Raw genomic sequence first — 22,022 nt, forward strand, 5'->3', positions numbered from 1 at the left:
CTACATTAAGAACTGATATCGGTCTAAATGACCCACACTCTGTTTTATCTTTACCTTCTTTTGGTATAGCAGAGATAATTGCCTCCCTCCAGCTCGGTGGTGTTGGTGCCTTTTTTTAAACCCAGTTTAATGTACGGAGTATAATAGGTGTTAACTCATCTTTAAATCCCTTATACCATTCTGCAGTATAACCATCAGATCCTGGTGACTTGCTCAGCTTGAGCCTACTAATTGCAATTTTAATTCACCCTCTTATGACTCCAGTCATTATCTTGTTTTGTTCTTCATTTAAGATGGGTAAATTTAAGGAATTCAGAAAGGTGTCTACTTGAGTTTGGCTACCTCCTCGAATTTCAGAATACAGCGTTCTGTAGAATACTTCAAAGGCTTCCTGAATTTCACTTAATTTACGTTTCAATACTTTTGTTCTTGGGTCTCTGATTCTGTGAACTGTATTCTGTGAACTGTATTTTCAGCCATTTTTTTTTTCAGTTTCCACACCAATACTTTCATAGATTTAGACCCACTTTCATAGTGCCTCTGTTTAAGGAACATTCACTTTCTCTTGATTTCTTTTACAAACAGATTCATGGTTGATTACGATAACATACTTCCTCCCTCGAATGACTTCGGCAGCGAGTGAAGTATGAACTGTTACACGGTTTGAAATTACAGAGCTTTAAAATCTTCACGTAGTCACTCACGTGACTCCGAAGTAAAATAGTAAGATTAAACGAGAACTTACCAGTTTGAAGTTTGATCTGTATTTTATGAGGAGTTACGATGAGGGATTACGTGAAGAACCCGTCCAGCACGCATGCGCGACATACTTCAAAGCAGCGGTGTGGAATCACAGACAGACACAGTAATTGAAATAAAGATAGTAAAGAAAAGGAGATCTTAGTTACCTGTTTGACCTCTATTTTTGAGGGTGGGAGTGGAGGGCACGTAATCCCTCATCGTAACTCCTCATAAAATACAGATCAAACTTCAAACTGGTAAGTTCTCGTTTAATCTTACTATTTTACTTCGGAGTCACGTGAGTGACTACGTGAAGATTTTAAAGCTCTGTGATTTCAAACCGTGTAACAGTTCATACTTCACTCGCTGCCGAAGTCATTCGAGGGAGGAAGTATGTTATCGTAATCAACCATGAATCTGTTTGTAAAACAAGAAATGGTGTTATTATCAATAACAAGACAAAAAATGATCCCCCGGGCTTAACTTATATATTTGCAGATTCTAATGCTATTTCTGCAACTGATACAGGTTCTGCCAGCGGCTTGTTACAAAGTTTGGAACGTATACTCCCTAGACCACCCCGCTGTAGCCAGGATGTGGTCCATAGGCACGTCCATCCTCTTAGTCACTGACGTGGAAGCTGCTCTGGTGGAATAAGATTAGTACACGTTAGTATTTACTCCAGCAACTCCCGGTACCTGCTTGAGCCACTAGATAGTTTAGCTCGTCACCCGACCATGAGGTTTCTAGTGGCTGACCCATAAGGCTTTTTCCTCTCCCTCGGGTATTTCTTATTGTGTCAATGTAGTTCACTAAGTGGGTCATGACACATAACCGTGGTTCAGGTGGGTATGCCCGGAATTCCATGACTGGACCTGATGTTCCTGGTCTGCTCTGTTTGGCGAGCCCCTGAATGGAAAATGTGACACTGTCTGGTGTTATAACCATGTTGTCCAATCGCAGTAGATGGAAGAACTGGCTCTTTATGCTGAGGTAAGGCCATCAGCATATCCATCTTCAGGGTAGACTGTTCCAGGGTGAGGGACCTGGCTGGTGATCATCCCCTAAGGTACGTCAGGACCTCACTGACATCCCAATTTGGGTGTACCTAGTTCTGGGGAATGGGATTGAATATACCTCTCCTGAATTTGATCACCAGTGGGTGGTACCCTTGCCCTTGTCGTGGTGCCTAAGTTGAGTGGGCTGACAGAGTACTTCTGGCTATATTGATGGCGCAGTAGCTGAGTCCTTCATGTGGTGAAGGCCTGCCAGGAACTCCAGTACAGGTTTTGTTGTAGTTGAATGTGTAGTTCCTGAGTTTGAGCAGTATCTTCCCAGGTATGTTCCCTAGTGGATATGCGACGGAATGCTGTCATCATGTTGATAGCCCAGCAGTGGTCTTCCCAATTCTGCAATCCAGGCCCAGCAGTGGGTTGTTTTTTTTGGGGTTTTTTCCTGCAACCCAGTAGTTTACCGTGGCATGGATGGTTTATGCCTGAACTGGGTGGGTTGATAAGCCTGGGCTATTGGGAATCATAGGGTTTTGATTACCATGTCGAGGACCACTGGGAACCAAGACTGTGGGTTTAGTCCACTGTATTTTGCATAGTACCCGACTGATGAGGCTGTAGTACCTATTGATGAGGTAGAAGAAAGGGAGAACATAGAGATTAGACCCCCCCCCCCCCCCTCAATCCGCGGGAATGTATCTATGCCGCTGCCTTGAATTTGGTTTCATGCGACATACATTGGTACGTGGCGATTCATTGGAATATAAGGAATCGATATCTGGTGTCCATATTGCTTTGTAATCTCAGCAAATACTTTTGGTTTAAATGTTCGTTTACAGTATTTAGCTCACCTGATGGGTAAGTTGCTGATGGTCAAATATGTTTGACGACATACAATTACCAATTGTTAAATAATTTGTCACATAATATCGATTTTTATTCCCCCAAGTGGTTAGGTATATGCCACCACTGTAATGTTGTTAATTTATAAACGAACATGCAAAATGGTGCACTATTGGGCAATATGCTTTACCAATAGTAAGTAAGTAAGTAAGTTTTATTTATATAGCACGTTTTAAGTCAACTCGCATTGACACCAAAGTGCATTACAAAAAATAGATAATACGTTTGTATACCATAGAAAAAGGTTTAACAGTAAGGAAAATGGACACAACACATATAGAGTTCAACACAAACGTCCCCCCACAGCAGAATCAAAACTTTCCACTGTGGGGAAAGAATGTTAAGTCCTCTTCCTCTGAAAACCCCTGAAGTCGGGCCCATTTGTGGCCTAGTAGCCAGTCCGATGAATATACTCAATAGAACATACTCAAATTCCTGACTAAGTTTAATGCCCAGTGTCTATAGTGATGACAACAGATTAGTCCATTTGCCACCATAATCTAGGTATGGGATTGTTTGAACACTAGTATCTCAGCTCATAGGAAAGGTACAATGTTCAGTAGTTGGTAATGCTGCTACTAATCTCAATTACTCTTGCCACGTAGTTGATAGGTGGTTAATGTTACCATAACTGATAGCATTAAAGAATACCAGATAGACAATGTTGTGGATGGGGTCAATGTAGATATCTGGATAATGTGACAGAGCCCAGGTTAAATAAGTTAGTAGCTAATGCTGCTGATATAGCTATATCCAAGGATAGTCTGTCGTAAACATATAGACATGCCATGACGAATGTTCCTTAAAATGTCAGGGCTGGTTGAAATTCTGGAATAGCTTCGGCTCATATTAGCCAAGTCAATAATAAGTCAACTCAATCAAGTCAAGTCAAGTTATTTGTCACATACACATGCGAGATGTGCAGTGAATGAAAATGGCAATGCTCGCCATGGTTGCCCCATCCAGGTAAATAGAGGTATATCCGAAATCTATATGAGAGGGTACTGAATAGTATGCATTGTTACGACTCCTGAATGTAGGTACTTCAGAGCCGCGTAACATAATTCAAAAACCAGGTTCAAGTTCAAAAATCATTTAATTATTCAATGGAACAGAAAACCCAAACCTGATTTAAACAACCCAGTCAGGGATATGGATGGACTAACAAACAATTAAACAGTGCTCCAGCCAGCCACGTAATGGACCGTCGAACCAGAGACTCTAAAACCTGCCTAAAGAGATATAACCCTGAAACAAAATACCCGAAAACACTAAGGTCAGCCCTTATCCGTCCCAATTCAATATTTGTTAACAAGTAATGGTGAAAGTACACAAAGTTCTATGCCATGTGGCCAGGCCTTCCTCAGCTCACACCAGCAGGCTGCTCACAAGTCAGGGTCTACGAAGAAGAGAGAGAATCCTGGGAAACTCTGGTATTTAAGCTGCAGATGAGTCACCCATCACCTGACGCAGCTTGGCCAATCGGGTACAGGAGCCTTTAACCCCTTGATTCCAGACTCACAGCCACGAGGCCTGTACTCAGGAGAGAAACAGAGAAAGGTAAGTACATAGCATTCAACGGGGGGGGGGGAGCGCCTAACACCCCCACCCAAAGATACTGAATAAGTTTCGGAAGAAGAGAGAAAAAACACCACCAAATCCCAGAAACTATTCAGGAGCTAAAACATTTCTGGCGCGACAAGGCGTCAGCCAAGACATTATCCTTGCCACGGATATGCCTGACCTCCAGGTTGTAGTCTTGCAGCTGCAAACTCCAGCTCATTAACCGCCGGTTCTTATTCTTCATACTCTGCAAAAATACCAAAGGATTATGATCCGCGAGTACGATGACAGGGACATTCGAGGAGCCAACATAAACCTCGAAATGATTCAGAGACATTAAAATAGCAAGGGCTTCTTTCTCAATGGTGGAGTACCACTTCTGATGATGATTAAACTTCTTAGAGAAGTACGAAACTGGATGCTCCACCCCATCTGAATCATCCTGTAGAAGAACTCCACCAACCCCACGATCACTAGCATCCACTGCCAGCTTAAATGGACGCTCAAAATCAGGTGCCGCAAGCACAGGTGCGCGCACCAGAAGACTTTTAGTATGATCAAAGGCTTGTTGACACTCTGCGGACCACACAAAAGCTACCTTCGGACTCAGCAAATCCGTCAAAGGGGCAGCCATCGCAGAGTTTGGACAGAGTCCTCTATAGTACCCAACCATAGCCAGATACCTACGGAGTTCAGTCCGAGAGGTTGGAGCAGGAAATGCGACAATATGCCCCACCTTTTCCTCGAGAGTGCGAACCTGACCCCGGCCCACCACCTTACCCAGATACGTTACCGTGGCCTGGCCAAACTCACACTTCCCCAGATTGATCGTTAGGTTTGCCTCCGCTAGACGATGAAATACCTCCTTCAGATGACCGATGTGTTCGATCCACGACCTGGAGCACACAACCAAATCATCAAGGTATGCCTCACAGAAGGACAAACCAGACAATACAATGTTCACCAACCGTTGGAAGGTTGCCGGCGCATTGCGCATCCCAAATGCCATTACCGTGTACTGAAGAAAGTCATCAGGCGTAACGAACGCAGAGATCTCCCTCGCCCGCCTAGTCAAAGGAACTTGCCAATAGCCTTTTAACAAGTCCAACTTAGACACAAAAGATGCACTTCCCACACGATCCACGCAATCCTCCATCCGTGGGAGAGGATAGCAATCCGGCTTAGTCACACCATTCACTTTCCGAAAGTCCGTGCAAAACCTGTCCTCCCCATTAGCCTTCGTAGACACGGAGAACTCCACGGACTACAACTAGGTTCAGCAATGCCATGCCGCAGCATATAGTCAACCTGACTCCTTAGACGATGACGCCTGTCAGGGTTGACCCGATACGGATGCTGTTTAATTGGCGCAGCACCGGCCACGTCAATGTCATGCTGCAGCACAGACGTCTGAGAAGGCACATCCGAGGACAGTGACCCATTTGACTCCACCAAAGCAAGCAGATCACCCCGCTGACTTTCAGTCAAATGAGACAACCGCAAGGGAAGCGACTCCAAAGCCTCAGAGTTACACAGCTTTCCCTGCGTCACTGCCACAGACAACCGTGCCTCACCCACATCACCACCCGTGTCAAGGGGCAGCACCAATGCAGCCAAAACAGGCTTAGACGAAACCGAAGGACACAGCTCCTCCCCATCAACCTCCACAGGCTCCTGCTCATGGTACTGCTTCATCATGTTGACATGACAGAGCTGAGTCTTACGCCTCCGATCAGGGGTACCAATAAAGTAATTCCTCTCACCAACCTTCTTAACCACCTGATAGGGACCGCTATACCGAGCTTGCAGACTGGAACCAGGAATAGGCAACAACACCAGGACCTTGTCACCTGGAGAAAAATTCCTACTAGAAGCCTTCCTGTCGAACCAGTCCTTCATCCTAGACTGAGCAGGAGCAAGATTACCCATTGCCAGTTCGCATGCCCTCCTCAGTCTAGACCGAAAAGTACAGACGTGGTCTAAAATACTACGTTTTGTATCCTCCTGCAACCATTTCTCCTTCAGGACCCTCAACGGACCATGTACAGTATGCGCGAACACAAGGTCAGCAGGACTGAACCCTAAAGACTCCTGCACGACCTCACGCACCGCAAACATAACTAGATGAACCCCCTCATCCCAGTCTTTTTCAAACTCCAGGCAGTAAGTCCTCAACATAGATTTCAAAGTCTGGTGAAACCTCTCGCGAGCCCCCTGGCTCTCAGGATGATACGCACTGGAGTAACAATGCTTAATATCTAACAACTTCATTACCTGACCAAAAACCTTCGACATGAAGTTGGAACCTTGGTCACTCTGCACAACCTTGGGCAAACCGAACAACGAAAATAACTTAGTGAGAGACTTCACAATGGTAGGGGCAGTAATTTTACGCAAAGGGACCACCTCCGGAAAGCGGGTAGACGCACACATAATTGTCAATAAAAACTTGTTGCCCACCCTTGTCCGAGGTAGAGGACCCACACAATCAGCTAGAATCCGCTCAAACGGCTCACCGACCACAGGGATTGGATATAAAGGCACAGGAACAATCGATTGGTTCGGCTTTCCTGCCACCTGGCGAATGTGACAACACCTGCACTGCTGTTTCACGTCCTTTTTCAACCCTGGCCAAAACAAATTCCGTAAGATATGGTCATACGTCTTATTGACCCCCAAATGTCCACCCAGAGGACCATCATGAGCCAAACAGAGTATCTCGTCCCTATACCGACGAGGTATCACAATCTGATCAACCACGCTCCAATCATCATGCCCAGATATATCCAAGGGAGACCACTTTAGCATCAGTAAGTCATCCCTTAGAAAATACCCCTTTGCTGTAGAATCCATATCCACCTCAGGCACCGCGCAGTCGAACAGATCAGATAAACCTGGATCACTCTTTTGCTCCTCAACCAGCCGATCACGTGACAGTGACACCGGCACATTTTCAGACACTATCCCATCTTGAGATGTAGAAACACCCTTCACAACACAGGATCTATCATCCTGATCCCCAAAAATGCTCTCACTCAGGTCCACCACATCCTCAAACTTCGCCTGGCTCTTAGCCATAGCCCTCGTGACAGCACAAGCTGCGAAGACCCTCGGATGCTGCATAGCCAATCTATCAGGACTCTGCACCATCGGAACAGCCGTCAACGCAGGAGTAACTAAAACACTACCTCCTGCCAAGTCATTCCCCAAAATCACAGAAACTCCCCCAACGGGAAAACACGGCCGTAACCCAACAGTTACCCGGCCTGAAACCAACTCGGACTCGAGACTCACGGTATGCAAAGGCACTACCATGCCAACCATCCCGAATCCTACCACAGGGACACTTGACCCAACCGATGATTCCACAGAAAACGGCAGTACACTATCCAATATAAAGGACTGAGTAGCACCAGTATCACGCAAGATGGATACTGGAACTCTATCACCCCCATCCTCTAGAGAAACAAAACCATTCATGATGAACGCAGAATAATTCCTACACTCATCAGACTCAGGCACCTCAGGAACCACAGGTGTCTTCTGTGTACCCACCAAAGCCACAGGCTTTGCATCCTTCCTTTTCAGCACGGGACATGACTTTAACATGTGCCCTTTCCCTCTACAATAGTAGCACACAGGACCTTTCTTAGTCCTCAAATTTCTGTCAACCTTATCAGCTTGGACCTCCCCCTGTATCAACGTGCTGCCACTTGCAGGCACAGAAACAGCTTTCACACTGCCACCGGCGACACCACCACGATCAACCGGCCGTGCACTAAAACTATAGGATCGCCCAACAAAATCAGATTTATGAGTCAATACATACTCATCTGCCAACACCGCGGCCTTAGACACCTCATTCACCTTCTGCTCATTAAGGTAAATAGCAACCCTCTCAGGGAGACAGTTCTTAAAGTCTTCCATAATCATCAAGGCCCGCAGTTGCCCAATATCCTTCACTCCTTGAGAAGCGCACCACTTGTCAAAAAGTGCCTCCTTCTCCCTAGCAAACTCCACATAAGTCTGACTATCAAACTTCCTAAAGCGCCGGAACTTCTGCCGGTACGCCTCTGGAACTAATTCATAAGCCCTTAATACTGTAGACTTCACACACTCATAGTCCAGACTGCTTTCAACAGATAAAGACGAGTACACCTCCCGTGCTTTACCCACAAGGACACACCGCAATAGCAAGGTCCACACGTCCCTAGGCCACTTCAAGGACAAAGCCACCCGTTCAAACACTGTGAAAAACTTGTCCACATCCTTCTCACTAAACGGGGGAACCAGGCGGATGTTCTTGCTCATATAAAACTCCCGTTCCCTAGAAGAAACCCGGGAATTATCTATTTCTTTTACTCGCAGCTGAAATTCAGCCCTTTTGGTTTCCTCCTCAAGCTCAAGCCGTTTCATTTCAAGAACATGCATGAGCTCTTTCTCTTTTAACAAAGAGGCAATTCTCTGTGACTCAAGCTCCATCTCCTTCAGTTTAATGACGGCCTCCATGTTCTGAACTGGCTGAACAGAAGGTGGGGGACTGTCTGCACAGCCAGGCAAAACCCCACCCTCCACCAACGCAGCCCACAACTCCGATTTAATGGAGTGTTTCTTTGAATGCTTGTCAATAGGCACGGCATAGTTCTCAGCCAGCAAAATCAAATGCTCCTTCGTACATCTATCAAACAACTCCCGACTAGGAGCCTCAACAAACTCTTTCACCTTAAATTCCATCTCTAATGTAGCACCAAACCACCAGCTAAACCCTGGGCACCAATGCTACCACAAACGGGGAAGAAAAAATTCCCTCACAACACAGACTGCCTCAAAGCAGGGAAGAAAAAATACCCTCACACACACAGACTTCCTCAGTCACCAGAAGCCTAACAAAAAAAAACCCAAAACGTCTAGGGTCCTCAAAACTTAGGACGAGCCCCCATTTTGTTACGACTCCTGAATGCAGGTACTTCAGAGCCGCGTAACATAATTCAAAAACCAGGTTCAAGTTCAAATGTGGTGGCTGGGGATTTTAATCACACCAGCCTTAAGACTGTGCTCCCAAAATTCAAGCAATATGTGGATTTTGAGACCAGTAAGTAAGTAAGTAAGTAAACTTTATTTATATAGCACATTTTTAGTCATCTTGCATTGACCCCAAAGTGCTTCACATAATTTAAATAATAAGTTCCATTGCAAACCATAGAAAAAGGTTTTAAAAAAAAAGAGAATAAAAATGGACACAACATATTATAGAGTTCAACACAAACGTCCCCCCACAGCAGAATCAAAAAATTTCCACTGTGGGGGAATGGCACCAGAAAGTTAAGTCCTCTTCCTCTGTGAAACACCCGAGGTCGGGGCCCATCTGTGGCCGTACAGCCAGTCCGTTGATTTTCAGGGCCCTCTTGCCGTAAAGATGGAACATCGGCGTCGGGTGGAACATTCCTCAGCGACCAGGTGAGAGAACATCTTGGACTTGGTTTACACCAACACCCCAGAGGCTTACAAGGCAGCCCCACGCCCTCACCTGGGCCACTCGGACCACATTTCAGTGTTTTTAACACCAGCCTACAGACCTCTGCAAAAACAAGTCAGAGCGGAGAGAAAACACACCAGGGTCTGGCCAGAGGGAGCAGCCTCAGCACTGTAGTATTGCTTCCTGCACACTGACTGGGATGTGTTCAGGACAGCAGCATCCTATGATGACCTCATCAACATCGAGGAGTACGCAGAGACTGTAACCAGCTACATTGCCAAGTGCACCGAGGATGTCACTATCATGAAAACCTTCACTGCACGTGGAAACGAAAAGCCATGGATGACAGCAGAGGTGCGCTCGCTGCTGAGGGCCCGTGATGCAGCCTACAGAGCGGTAACACAGCCGCTCTTCAATCTACCAGGACTGCACTGGAAAAAGGAATCAGGGCAGCGAAACGTGCCTACGCGGGGAAAATCCAGGGACACCTCTGTGACACAGGAGACACCAGGAGGATGTGGAAGGGAATCCAAACACTGACGGGGTACAAGGCAAGGCAGCAGGTAACTGACACGGACACTTCTCTCCCAGATGAACTGAACAACTTCTTTGCACGTTTTGATGCAGCAAACACCACACCCAAGGGGAGAGCCAGCCCCTGCTTACAAACCGACCAGCCAGTCCTGACCATAGACTCAATGGACACACGGAGAATCCTGTCTAAGGTCAACCCGTGGAAAGCAGCCGGACCCGACAACATCCCAGGACGTGTGCTCAAGGAATGTGCTGAGGAGTTAGCAGATGTGCTAACAGACATCTTTAACATTTCCCTTAGTCAAGCCATTGTCCCCACATGCCTCAAAACTTCCACGATAATCCCCATAGCGAAGAAACCAGTGGTTGCCTGCCTAAATGACTACCGCCCTGTCGCACTGACCCCAATAATAATGAAGTGTTTTGAATGCCTGGTGAAACCCCACATTACTGCCAGCCTCCCTCATCGTTAGACCCCCTCCAGTTTGCCTATCACCCCAACCGTTCTACAGAGGATGCCATCTCTACCACGCTGCACACAGTACTCACGCATCTGGAAAACAAAAACTCATACGCTAGAATCCTGTACATTGACTTCAGCTCAGCGTTTAACACCATCATCCCACAGAGACTTGTGGAGAAACTAACCCTGCTGGGCCTCAACACCACCCTGTGTCACTGGATCTTGGACTTTCTGACAGAGAGACCGCAGTCAGTCCGTGTTGGCAAGAACACTTCATGATCGATCACGCTGAGCACCGGCTCCCCTCAAGGCTGTGTGCTCAGCCCGCTGTTGTTCACATTGCTCACACATGGCTGTGCTGCCAAATTCAAGGACAATAAGATCATAAAATTCGCGGATGACACAACAGTGGTGGGACTCATCAGCGGAGACGACGAATCAATGTACAGGGAGGAAGTAAAACAACTAGTGGGCTGGTGCGGCAAAAATAATCTAGAACTAAATGTCGACAAAACGAAGGAGATGGTTGTCGACTTCAGGAGGGCGCAGCCAAAGCATACACCCCTCAACATTAGTGGCACCACAGTGGAGAGAGTGGAGAGCATAAAGTTCCTCGGTGTGCAAATTACAGACAGCCTCACCTGGTCCAGGAACACCACTGGGACCGTCAAACGGGCCCATCAGCGACTGCACTTCCTGAGGAAACTAAAACAGGCCTCACTCCCCACCAACATCCTCAGGACTTTCTACAGGGGTACGGTGGAGTCTGTACTCACGTACTGCATTAATACGTGGTACTCCACCTGCAACTGCTCGGACAGGAAGGCTCTGCAGAGGGTAGTGAGGGGAGCAGAGAGGATCATTGGCGTCTCCCTACCCTCGGTACAAGAACTGTTCCAGAGCCACTGTCTGAAAAAAGCTCAGAGAATTGCTAAGGACAAACTGCACCCCCTCCACATACACCTGGATCTCCTGCCATCAGGCAAGAGATATCGAAGCATCAAAGCCCGGACTACAAGACTGCTAAACAGCTTCCTACCACAGGCTGTGAGGCTGCTAAACAGTCACTCTGTACTCACAGTCACTTGATTCTGCGGCTGGCACTGGCCACTTTAATAACTGGCACTGGCCACTCAAATCAGCTGCCCCAGTCATTTTTATGATTGGTTTATTGTATTTTAACGTTGTGTTTTACCTGCTTTTAACTATTTATACTGTTCCATCAGGGACTGGATTGTTTTTAGTGTTATTATGTGTGAAATGTTTTAAATTTCATGTGCGATGCTCCGCTATTCCCTGGGAAACGTCTTTTCATTTTGCACTGTACAACTGTTGCTTGCAAGATGACAATAAAGGTTGATTGATTGATTGATTGATTGAAAAATCTTTTAATTATTCAATGGAACGCAAAAACCCAAACCTGATTTAAACAACCCAGTCAGGGATATGGATGGACTAACAAACAATTAAACAATGCTCCAGCCAGCCACGTAATGGACCGTCGAACCAGAGACTCTAAAACCTGCCTAAAGAGATATAACCCTGAAACAAAATACCCTAAAACACTAAGGTCAGCCCTTATCCGTCCCTATTCAATATTTGTTAACAAGTAATGGTGAAAGTACACAAAGTTCTATGCCATGTGGCCAGGCCTTCCTCAGCTCACACCAGCAGGCTGCTCACAAGTCAGGGTCTACGAAGAAGAGAGAGAATCCTGGGAAACTCTGGTATTTAAGCTTCAGATGAGTCACCCGTCACCTGACGCAGCTTGGCCAATTGGGTACAGGAGCCTTTAACCCCTTGATTCCAGACTCACAGCCACGAGGCCTGTACTCGGGAGAGAAACAGAGAAAGGTAAGTACATAGCATTCACCAGGGGGGGGAAAGCGCCTAACAGCATCTTTAAAGTCGATGTCTACCAAAACGTATCCTTGGAATGCATGGTAGCAGTTACAAATTCCATAAGTGGGTATACCTGATGAATACTCAAGTGGTTTTAATCAATGATGGTGCGACATTCACCATCTTAGGGTTTTTTGGTACCAAGGCTCATATGAGATTTCTTAAGACCCCTGGTATATCTTTTCCAGTAGCTAGACCCTCATGATTTTATTAGTGGAAGGATAGACCCCTTGGGGTACATGCTGAACTGGTGGCAAGATATTAACTCTATTCCCCCTTGAATATCTTTTGGTATATAACTACCAAGAGTGATAGCTTCCAAACCAGGTGATTTCTCACCCCCCCCCCCCCCCCCCCCCTCTGTTAGTACAAACCCTTCACCTTCATGTGATGGCAGGAACCATACTTATCTGTCTTTACTGTTGTTTGGTGGTGTGTTCATTTCTTCGGTTTCTGGTTCCTTGTCTGTAGGGATGGTGTTTGTTGGGGGGTGGCGCATTTTCCATGGGGCCCGCTCTGGGCCCTGGCTTAAAAGGCTTACGGGATTGGCATGCAGGCCCCGAGCTTTCACCAGTACCAACGTAGACGCCTCCTGGTGGACGCGTAGAGGTACTGCTGTCTGGTTTAGTGTGGTGCTCGTTCCAGACCCTGCCCTCTAGCCGAATATTTTTGGAAACTTTGTCCTGTTTTTTTGGCTTGGTTTGGTAACTTTGCCAGATAGCAGGATCTGTGGTTGTGAGGTCGGCGTTCTCACAGTCCTGTGAATTTTATAGGTTGAGGGCAGGTTTGTGACTTCCCTTGAGAAGTTGTGGAGCATACTGTGAACAGTAGGGTCGGGTGTTTTGCCATACTACCCTGCCCTTCTGGAATGAGCATGCGAACATGATAGCCGACGTCAGGGTATCAAATGCAATTTAAGATATTTGGGTTTTAAAATGCCCTGCTCAATGTGTCCCCCAATAATGGTGGGCACTTTGAGTAAATGCAATTTAGGGGAGGCGTGATGAAATCCAACGCCTCATGGCTACCTGTCTTGGTGAGGTTTTTTGGAAAAGACAGGTAGTAGGCTGGCCGTCAGTTGAGACTGAAAGGCCATCTCGCTCGTGGTGAAGCCACATAGCGGCCACACCCAGCAGCTCTTCCTGATCCTGTACCTCAAGCATACTCCCGATATTCTTCAGCCAGTGACCCCTCTTCTTGACCAGCCCAGCTCTGGTCGCCATCAATCCCTCGACAAGGGGGATAACCAGTGCTGTAGCACTGGAGCGGGAGTGTTATGCTCCCTTGGCGGACTTGCCCCTGCTCCTGCGGCAAGTCTCGCTGGAGTTTTATACTCCATGACCTTACTCAGGCTTGGAGAGCAGACACTTGCTGGTTCCATCTTCCGTGTCTGTCTCCAGCCTGAGATTTGCTTGCTGACTTGCTCTGGAGGCTGCCTGCCATTTTCGGGCGGCATCCGCGGTTCTCGGGCGGCGTGTCTCCTTGTCGGGAGATGCAGGGATTACCGTCCGGTTTTTAAATTTCCCCTCCAGTCCGCTGCTGTTGGTCAGACAGCTGTTAGCGGACTAGGCATCGGCTCAGTACCGTGCTGTGGTCCGCAGGGTGTGCGGACCCAGTGCCGCCTCTCCCCCCTCCGCTGACGGAACGCTCCTTCCCTGGAGTCCAACGGGGCCGCTTGCCTCTGCTGCTTTGCTCCCCCTGGAGCAACAAACGAACACAAGTCGCGAATTAAAAGTGAAGGTAAGTACTTACCTAACGGTCCTTTCCTTCAGGCTTGTAGCGGGAGCGCCTGTACTCCCGCTGCGTCGCTGTTGCACTGTTGCACTGCGTGAACGCAATCTCGTGCATGCGTGCTGGACGGGTTCTTCACGTAGTCACTCACGTGACTCCAAAGTAAAATAGTCTATTCTTGTGTATAGAAAGTGTGGGGCTGAGTAATGGGCGTAATCCCTTCTATTAGGGAAAAGACCCAACCATATATCAATTAAACCGACCTCTTTAAAATGAGTTTTGACTTTCTTATGTAAAGACTTTGTATCATGAGTTTTTCTACTGGATGAGTCTACCTCTGGTTGTAAATGTATATTTAGGTCTCCCCCACAAATAAGAAGGCCTACCGTTTCCGTTATCATGACATTAATAATTCTCTTGAAGAAATTAAAATCACTTCCAGGAGGTGCATATACATTCAGCAACGTAACTTTATTCCCATCTATATTCCCCGTTACTAAAATAAGCCTACCCTCCTTACAAGTACAACGGGATCTGGGGGTCCTTGTACATCAGTCTATGAAAGTAAGCATGCAGGTACAGCAGGCAGTGAAGAAAGCGAATGGCATGTTGGCCTTTATAACAAGAGGAATCGAATAAAGGAGCAAAGAGGTCCTTCTGCAGTTGTACAGAGCCCTAGTGAGACCACACCTGGAGTATTGTGTGCAGTTTTGGTCCCTTAATTTGAGGAAGGACATTCTTGCTATTGAGGGAGTGCAGCGTAGGTTTACAAGGTTATTTCCCAGGATGGCGGGGCTGTCATATGCTGAGAGAATGGAGCAGCTGGGCTTGTACACTCTGGAGTTTAGAAGGATGAGAGGATATATTGAAACATATAAGATTGTTAAGGGCTTGGACACGCTAAAGGCAGGAAACATGTTCCCGATGTTGGGGGAGTCCAGAACCAGGGGCCACAGTTTAAGAATAAGGAGTAAGCCATTTAGAATGGAGACAAGGAAACACTTTTTCTCACAGAGAGTGGTGAGTCTGTGGAATTCTCTGCCTCAAGAGGGCAGTGGAGGCAGGTTCTCTGGATGCTTTCAAGAGAGAGCTAGATAGGGCTCTTAAAAACAGCGGAGTCAGGGGATATGGGGAGAAGGCAGGAACGGGGTACTGATTGGGGATGGTCAGCCATGATCACATTGAATGGCGGTGCTGGCTCGAAGGGCCAAATGGCCTACTCCTGCGTCTATTGTCTTTATCACTCATTTCAAATACTTTCTCAAAATTTAACTTGCTTGAGATGAGAGTAGCGACTCCTCTCCAACGTCCTGATATATATGAGGAGAAAAAGAGGTTAGTGAAACCCATTCTTTTAAGTTTTTTGTGTTCATTGTCATTTAGATGGGTTTCCTGCAAGTAGACTATGTGGGCTTGTTCTTTCCTTGTTTTAGTTAGAATTTTGCTGCGTTTGATTGGGTTTAACAGTCCATTCACATTAAAAGAGATTAATTTTACCCTGCCATTAGCCATTTGTATTTAACTTTCTGTGTATCAGTAACATGGTGAAATAAGACATAACAGATCTAATCCCTGAACAGACAAGAACAAAAGAACACAAAAAAAACAAAGGCATGATTCCAAGGTAGGGGGCTCCTGTGGATGACTCTGGGCTAGGCTTGAGGAAAAGCCTAGTTGTGGGGGAGAGCCTCTCTCATCTGTGAGCTGAGGGCCCCCACTGCAGCATCCAAAAAGAAAAAAAACTCCATCCATAAGGCAGAACACACTTCCCTGTGCATTCCTCCCCTGTATTTATCTTCATTTGACATTCTTGCCATAGAGGGAGTACAGAGAAGGTTCACCAGACTGATTCCTGAGATGGCAGGACTTTCATATGAAGAAAGACTGGATAGACTCGGCTTGTTGCTCGATAGAATTTAGAAGATTGAGGGGGGGATCTTATAGAAACGTACAAAATTCTTAAGGGGTTGGGCAGGCTAGATGCAGGAAGATTGCTCCCGATGTTGGGGAAGTCCAGAACAAGGGGTCACAGTTTAAGGATAAGGGGGAAATCTTTTAGGACCGAGATGAGAAAAACATTTTTCACACAGAGTGGTGAATCTCTGGAATTCTCTGCCACAGAAGGTCGTTGAAGCCAGTTCATTGGCTATATTTAAGAGGGAGTTAGATGTGGCCCTTGTGGCTAAAGGTATCAGGGGGTATGGAGAGAAGGCAGGTACAGGATACTGAGTTGGATGATCAGCCATGATCATATTGAATAGTGGTGCAGGCTCGAAGGGCCGAATGGCCTACTCCTGCACCTATATTCTATGTTTCTATGTTTCGTTTAAATAGGGGAAAACAGTTGAACGTAACAAATGAAATAAAGCACTGTCGACTTTTAAGTTCTGTTCAGCTCGCCTACATTTTTAAAGTTATCCATAACTTAAAGCTCTTCTGAAGACTCTCTTCAAAGACGAGTGATCTGCAGCTGCAGAATATTTCTCCTGAACATCAGTTTATTAACTATTTAAAGCAGATGGAAGATAAAGTAGACTTCACAGTCCATCATTCAATAAAATCATGGAACCGTAGGTGTAAAGGGTGGAACAAAGACTATTAGAGTTATGTAGGTAGGAACTGCAGCTGCTGGTTTAAACCAAAGATAGACACAAAAGGCTGGAGTAACTCAGCGAGTCAGACAGCATCTCTGGAGAAAAGGAATAGGTGACGCTTCGGGTCGAGACCCTTTTTCAGACTGTCACATAGCATCAACAGCCTCAGTTCAATTTTAACCGAGGGCACTGTCTGTGTGATATGTCATCTTCATTCTTCCTGTGACTGTGTGGGTTTCCTCTGGGTGCTCCAGTTTCTTCTCACATCTCAAAGACATGACCAGAAAGACGCTACGACTCTTTTGGCAACTGAGGAGACTACTCACGACCATACAGGCGACACCCTGGTGACATGTCGCGGGGTGAAGCCTGTATGATCGTGAGTAGTCGCCCAAAGAGATGTACCTTGTTCTGGTCGCCGCTGGATTTGCAACATGTTGAAAATTTTCGGCGACCTGCAACGACCTATGACAGGTGCCGGCAGTCGCCGAAAAGGTTGCGTAAGTGGAACAGGCCCATATGTGGTTGTTTCCTTATCCTGAGATAAGGCCCCTTAGTTCTGGATTCTCCAGTATCTACACCCTTTCAGTATCTACCCTGTCACTGCTCATTAATCTGGTTTTCCTTTATGACTTCTTAGTTCTCAAAGAATCTATTAGTTTTCTACAATCGCAATCCAATGAAAGCCCACATTGATGCAGCTTAATTGTTTCATTATTTCCTATGTGGCCAGTTACCATTACTTCTTAATGTATCTCAGCACTTTGCTCGCATCTGATGGCAAGCTAATTGGTCTATAATCCAATATTTCTCTCATCCTCCTTTCTCGACTAGTTGTGTTACATTAAAAATTTGAAAGGAAATGAGATCGAGAAAGTGTCAGCTAAGAGTGAGAGGCAAATTGATAAAATAGGATTGATTTTACATGACACCATATACTTGACTAGTTGGCGAGTTTTACTGCTTTTGCCTTAGGCTGGGGCAAAGATTTAAACTAAGTGGGAAGAACAATATTTAATTGACTGACTTTTTGCCTATCTTATATATCACAATAATATTAATAAAACTAATAATACAATGAATGAAAACTTTCTTATATAAATATCTTTTTTCTTTGTGTTTATCTGGGTATTTGGAGGTGACTTCTCCAGCTGGTCACTTTTGACTCCTTGAATATTGATGGTGGTGGATTTGGAAATGGTTATGGTAACTTGTGCAAATCTGGCCATGTTACCTGCCACTTATAGAAACATAAGAAAAATAGGTGCAGGAGTAGGCCATTCGGCCCTTCGAGCCAGCACCGCCATTCAATATGATCATGGCTGGTCTTCTAAAATCAGTACCCCATTCCTGCTTTTTCCCCATATCCCTTAATTCCTTTAGCTCTAAGAGCTAAATTAACGCTCTCTTGAAAACATCCAGTGAATTGGCCTCCACTGCCTTCTGGGGCAGAGAATTCCACAGATTCACAACTCTCTAGGTGAAGAAGTTTGTCCTCATCTCAGTCCTAAATGGCCTATCCCTTATTCCTAAACTGTGACCCCATGTTCTGGACTCCCCTAACATCAGGAATTTATACATGCCTGATTGCTATCTCAGCCTTGGATGGACTTCTTCACTCTCTGCAAATGTAATTGAACATAACTTATGTATTGTGTTTTAAAAATATATATAAATTATTATGTTTTTATGTGATATACTAAGTTTTTATATGTATTTTATGATATTTAATATGCAATGCATTTTTTAATGTAATGTTGCCCCTTGTCTGGACCTTGAGTCCGTAATAAAGATAATTATTATTATGGCGAACATCCTCACTCTGACCATGTGATGCATGGAAGGTCAATGTTGAAGGAGCTGAAGATGGTTGGAAGTATGGCACCATTGCAGGGATTCCTCCAGGCTATGTGTGCTGCACTGGCCTGGGTGACTGTACCTCCATTAATACTTGGAAGGTCAACTCCATCCAGAATCGACACACACCCATAACCCTAAACATGTTCCCCAATGATCACACAACAGCGCAGCAGAATCACTCGCAAAGTGAAATATCTAACAACATCTTCCAAAGCTGCCACCTCTACCTAAAAGGAGCTCATGCAAACACCACTTACAGCTCATTCTCCTTCATTGCTGAATTGTAAATATATTGCCAGCCATTTATTGTTATTGGGATTATATCTGGTTCTGTTGCAGGAGTATATTCAGCAGCACTACAGTTAACCAAAAAATGACTCGCCACCTTATTCTCAAAGGCAATCGGGGACAGCCAATATATGCTATCTTTTAAATAATACATGTCCCGTAAAATCAATTTTAATAAATGATGGTGCATTTTAACTGCACTTTTCTGGACTGGGTAGAGACCATCAAGATCGGCAGCAGCCACATGCACCAACTCGAAAATATTGTTTGCCTCAAGGAATATTTACTGCCATTCCACGTATGGAAACATGTAGAGCGCATCCGCTACCTACTTTAACACTATTCTATAGAAATAATGATTAAATCAACTTACGATAGACACAATAAGCTGGAGTAACTCAGCGGGTCAGTCAGCATCTCTGATGAAAAGGAATAGGTGATGTTTAGGATCGAGACCCTTTTTCAGACTTCCTTTTCTCCAGAGATGCTGTCCTGAGGGATAGGACAGGAGTTATGGAGGAGGGAGTGACTGAGGGTAGGGGAAAGAAGAGGGGGAGAGAGAGGTGAGGGAGAGTGCCAGGGATGAAGGGAAATTAGCTGCGCCTGTGCAGTTGGGGGCTATGGGTGAGTGGTGGAATATTGCTTTGGCGGACCAAGCCTCCTGTGTGACAGGGACCCAACGGGTCCCACTTAGTCGAGTGTTCCTATTAAATCTTTCCACCTTAAACCTATGCCCTCTGTTTCTTGATTCCCTGTTGTGGGTAAAAGGCTCTGTGCATTTACCCTATCTATTTCTCTCATGGTCTTATACCCCTCTACATAGATTGCCCCTCATTCTCCCGTGCTCCAAGGAGTAAAGCCCGAGACTGCTCAACCTCTCCATATAGGTCAGGCACGCCGGGTCTCCTTTGTCCCTTCCCCTGGCACGTAGTCCGTCCTCATCCGTCGGTCGGCGCCATCATTGACCGCCGCACCGACGTCTCCACTATCTCCGCCGGATCCTCTCCGGACGCCTCCATGGCGCCGACCCCGGCCCCAGCCACGAGCTCCGCCGACTCAAAGATAAATGGAGGTCTGGCTTTGCCAAATTTCTTATTTTATTTTTGGGCAGTCCATATTAAAAACATGAATTTTTGGCTGGAAGAAATGGACCAACAACCAGATTGGCTAATGATGGAAAAGGAAGACTGTATACCTTTTGAAATTGGACCGATCATATTTGCCCCCACAAAACAGCACAAAAAAACCTATAAAGAAAACCCCATAATACATAGTGGAATACGAATTTGGAAACAAATAAAAAAAGATTTAAAATTGAATAATATACCACTCTGCCTTCCCATTGTAAATAATCCTTTGTTCAAATCATCCTTTATGGACAAAGGTTTCACACAATGGAAAAATCATGGAATCAAAAATATAGGACATCTTTATGGGAAAGGTACTTTTCTTTCATTTCAAGAGTTACAACTGAATTATGGATTGCACTCAAATAATTTTTTCAGATATCTACAAATTAGAGATTATGTTAAATCTAATACACAAGTTTACAGGAATAGGGAATCAGAAATTCTTGATGAATGTCTGAACAAGCATCCTAATACTGAAAAACTAATAGCTTATATTTATAACACCCTACTAAATAACGAGGTACCACCGACCGAACTACATAGATACAAATGGGAAATTGAAATAGGTCATCCTATCACGAAAGATATGTGGGACGAAAGTTTACAACAAATACATCAATGTTCATTAAATGCCAGACATATTTTAATACAATTCAAGGTCTTACATAGACTACACTTCTCTAAAATAAAACTAAATAGAATCTTCCCACAAATCTCTCCTATTTGTGATAAATGTCTACATTTAGAGGCTAATTTAACACATACTTTTGCAAACTGTATAAAACTTAAACATTTCTGGACAGATATTTTTGAAATAACTTCAAAAGTTATTAATACAAAACTGGCCCCAGACACAAAATTAATAATACTTGGAATATCAGAACAAAGCTTAACACTCACAACAAACCAAAGAAACTTCCTCAATTACAGTATAATAACCGGAAAAAAATTAATATTAAAATTTTGGAAAGGCCCTACAACCCCCACAATCAAAATGTGGATTACGGAAATGTCGGAGACCCTATACTTAGAAAGAATTAGACTTGTCTTAATGGACAAACAAGATCTTTTCCATAAAATTTGGGCTCCATTCATTAACTATCTGAAGGGATAGACTGGCACAGCACGAGGACCCAGCTGAAACTTGAACTCAGGAACAGATGAAAAACTATACTCTATACTTTATAACCTACGAACCTATCTCCATTGATGTATCACAGGTAACCCATTCCACCTCCCTTGTTTTTCTGTTGTGTTTTTTTTTTGCTTTCTTTTTTATTTGTAACTTTCTACCCTCTCTTTTTCTCGCTTTCTATAAAAAATAAAAATACTAGAAGCAGAAGTAATTGATAATGGAAAATTTTAATAATGTATGACTGATGTATATGAAAAGTTTTGTTTTTTTCTACTATAATATGTAACTACATTGTATAATATGTCTACTTCTAATAAATAAATAAAAAAAATAAATTAAAAAAAATCTTTCCACCTGAAACCTATGCCCTCTGTTTCTTGATTCCCTGTTGTGGGTAAAAGGCTCTGTGCATTTACCCTATCTATTTCTCTCATGGTCTTATACCCCTCTACATAGATCGCCCCTCATTCTCCTGTGCTCCAAGGAGTAAAGCCCGAGACTGCTCAACCTCTCCATATAGGTCAGGCACGCCGGGTCCTCCTTTGTCCCTTCCCCTGGCACGTGGTCCGTCCTCATCCGTCGGTCGGCGCCATCATTGACCGCCGCACCGACGTCTCCACTATCTCCGCCGGATCCTCTCCGGACGCCTCCATGGCGCCGACCCCGGCCCCAGCCACGAGCTCCGCCGACCC

General features: G+C 45.1%; 1 long non-coding RNA gene across 1 annotated transcript; it reads left to right on the forward strand.

Annotated features, from left to right (window-relative positions):
• The first annotated feature begins 14,595 nt into the window (after positions 1–14,595).
• On the forward strand, positions 14,596–20,696 carry LOC116971747. Its single transcript, XR_004411607.1, has 3 exons — positions 14,596–14,710; positions 16,491–16,492; positions 20,684–20,696. It is a non-coding gene; the product is annotated as an uncharacterized LOC116971747 (long non-coding RNA).
• Positions 20,697–22,022: the final 1,326 nt, after the last annotated feature.

This window comes from Amblyraja radiata, chromosome 4, assembly GCF_010909765.2.
Source record: "Amblyraja radiata isolate CabotCenter1 chromosome 4, sAmbRad1.1.pri, whole genome shotgun sequence".
Classification (NCBI taxonomy): Eukaryota; Metazoa; Chordata; class Chondrichthyes; order Rajiformes; family Rajidae; genus Amblyraja; species Amblyraja radiata.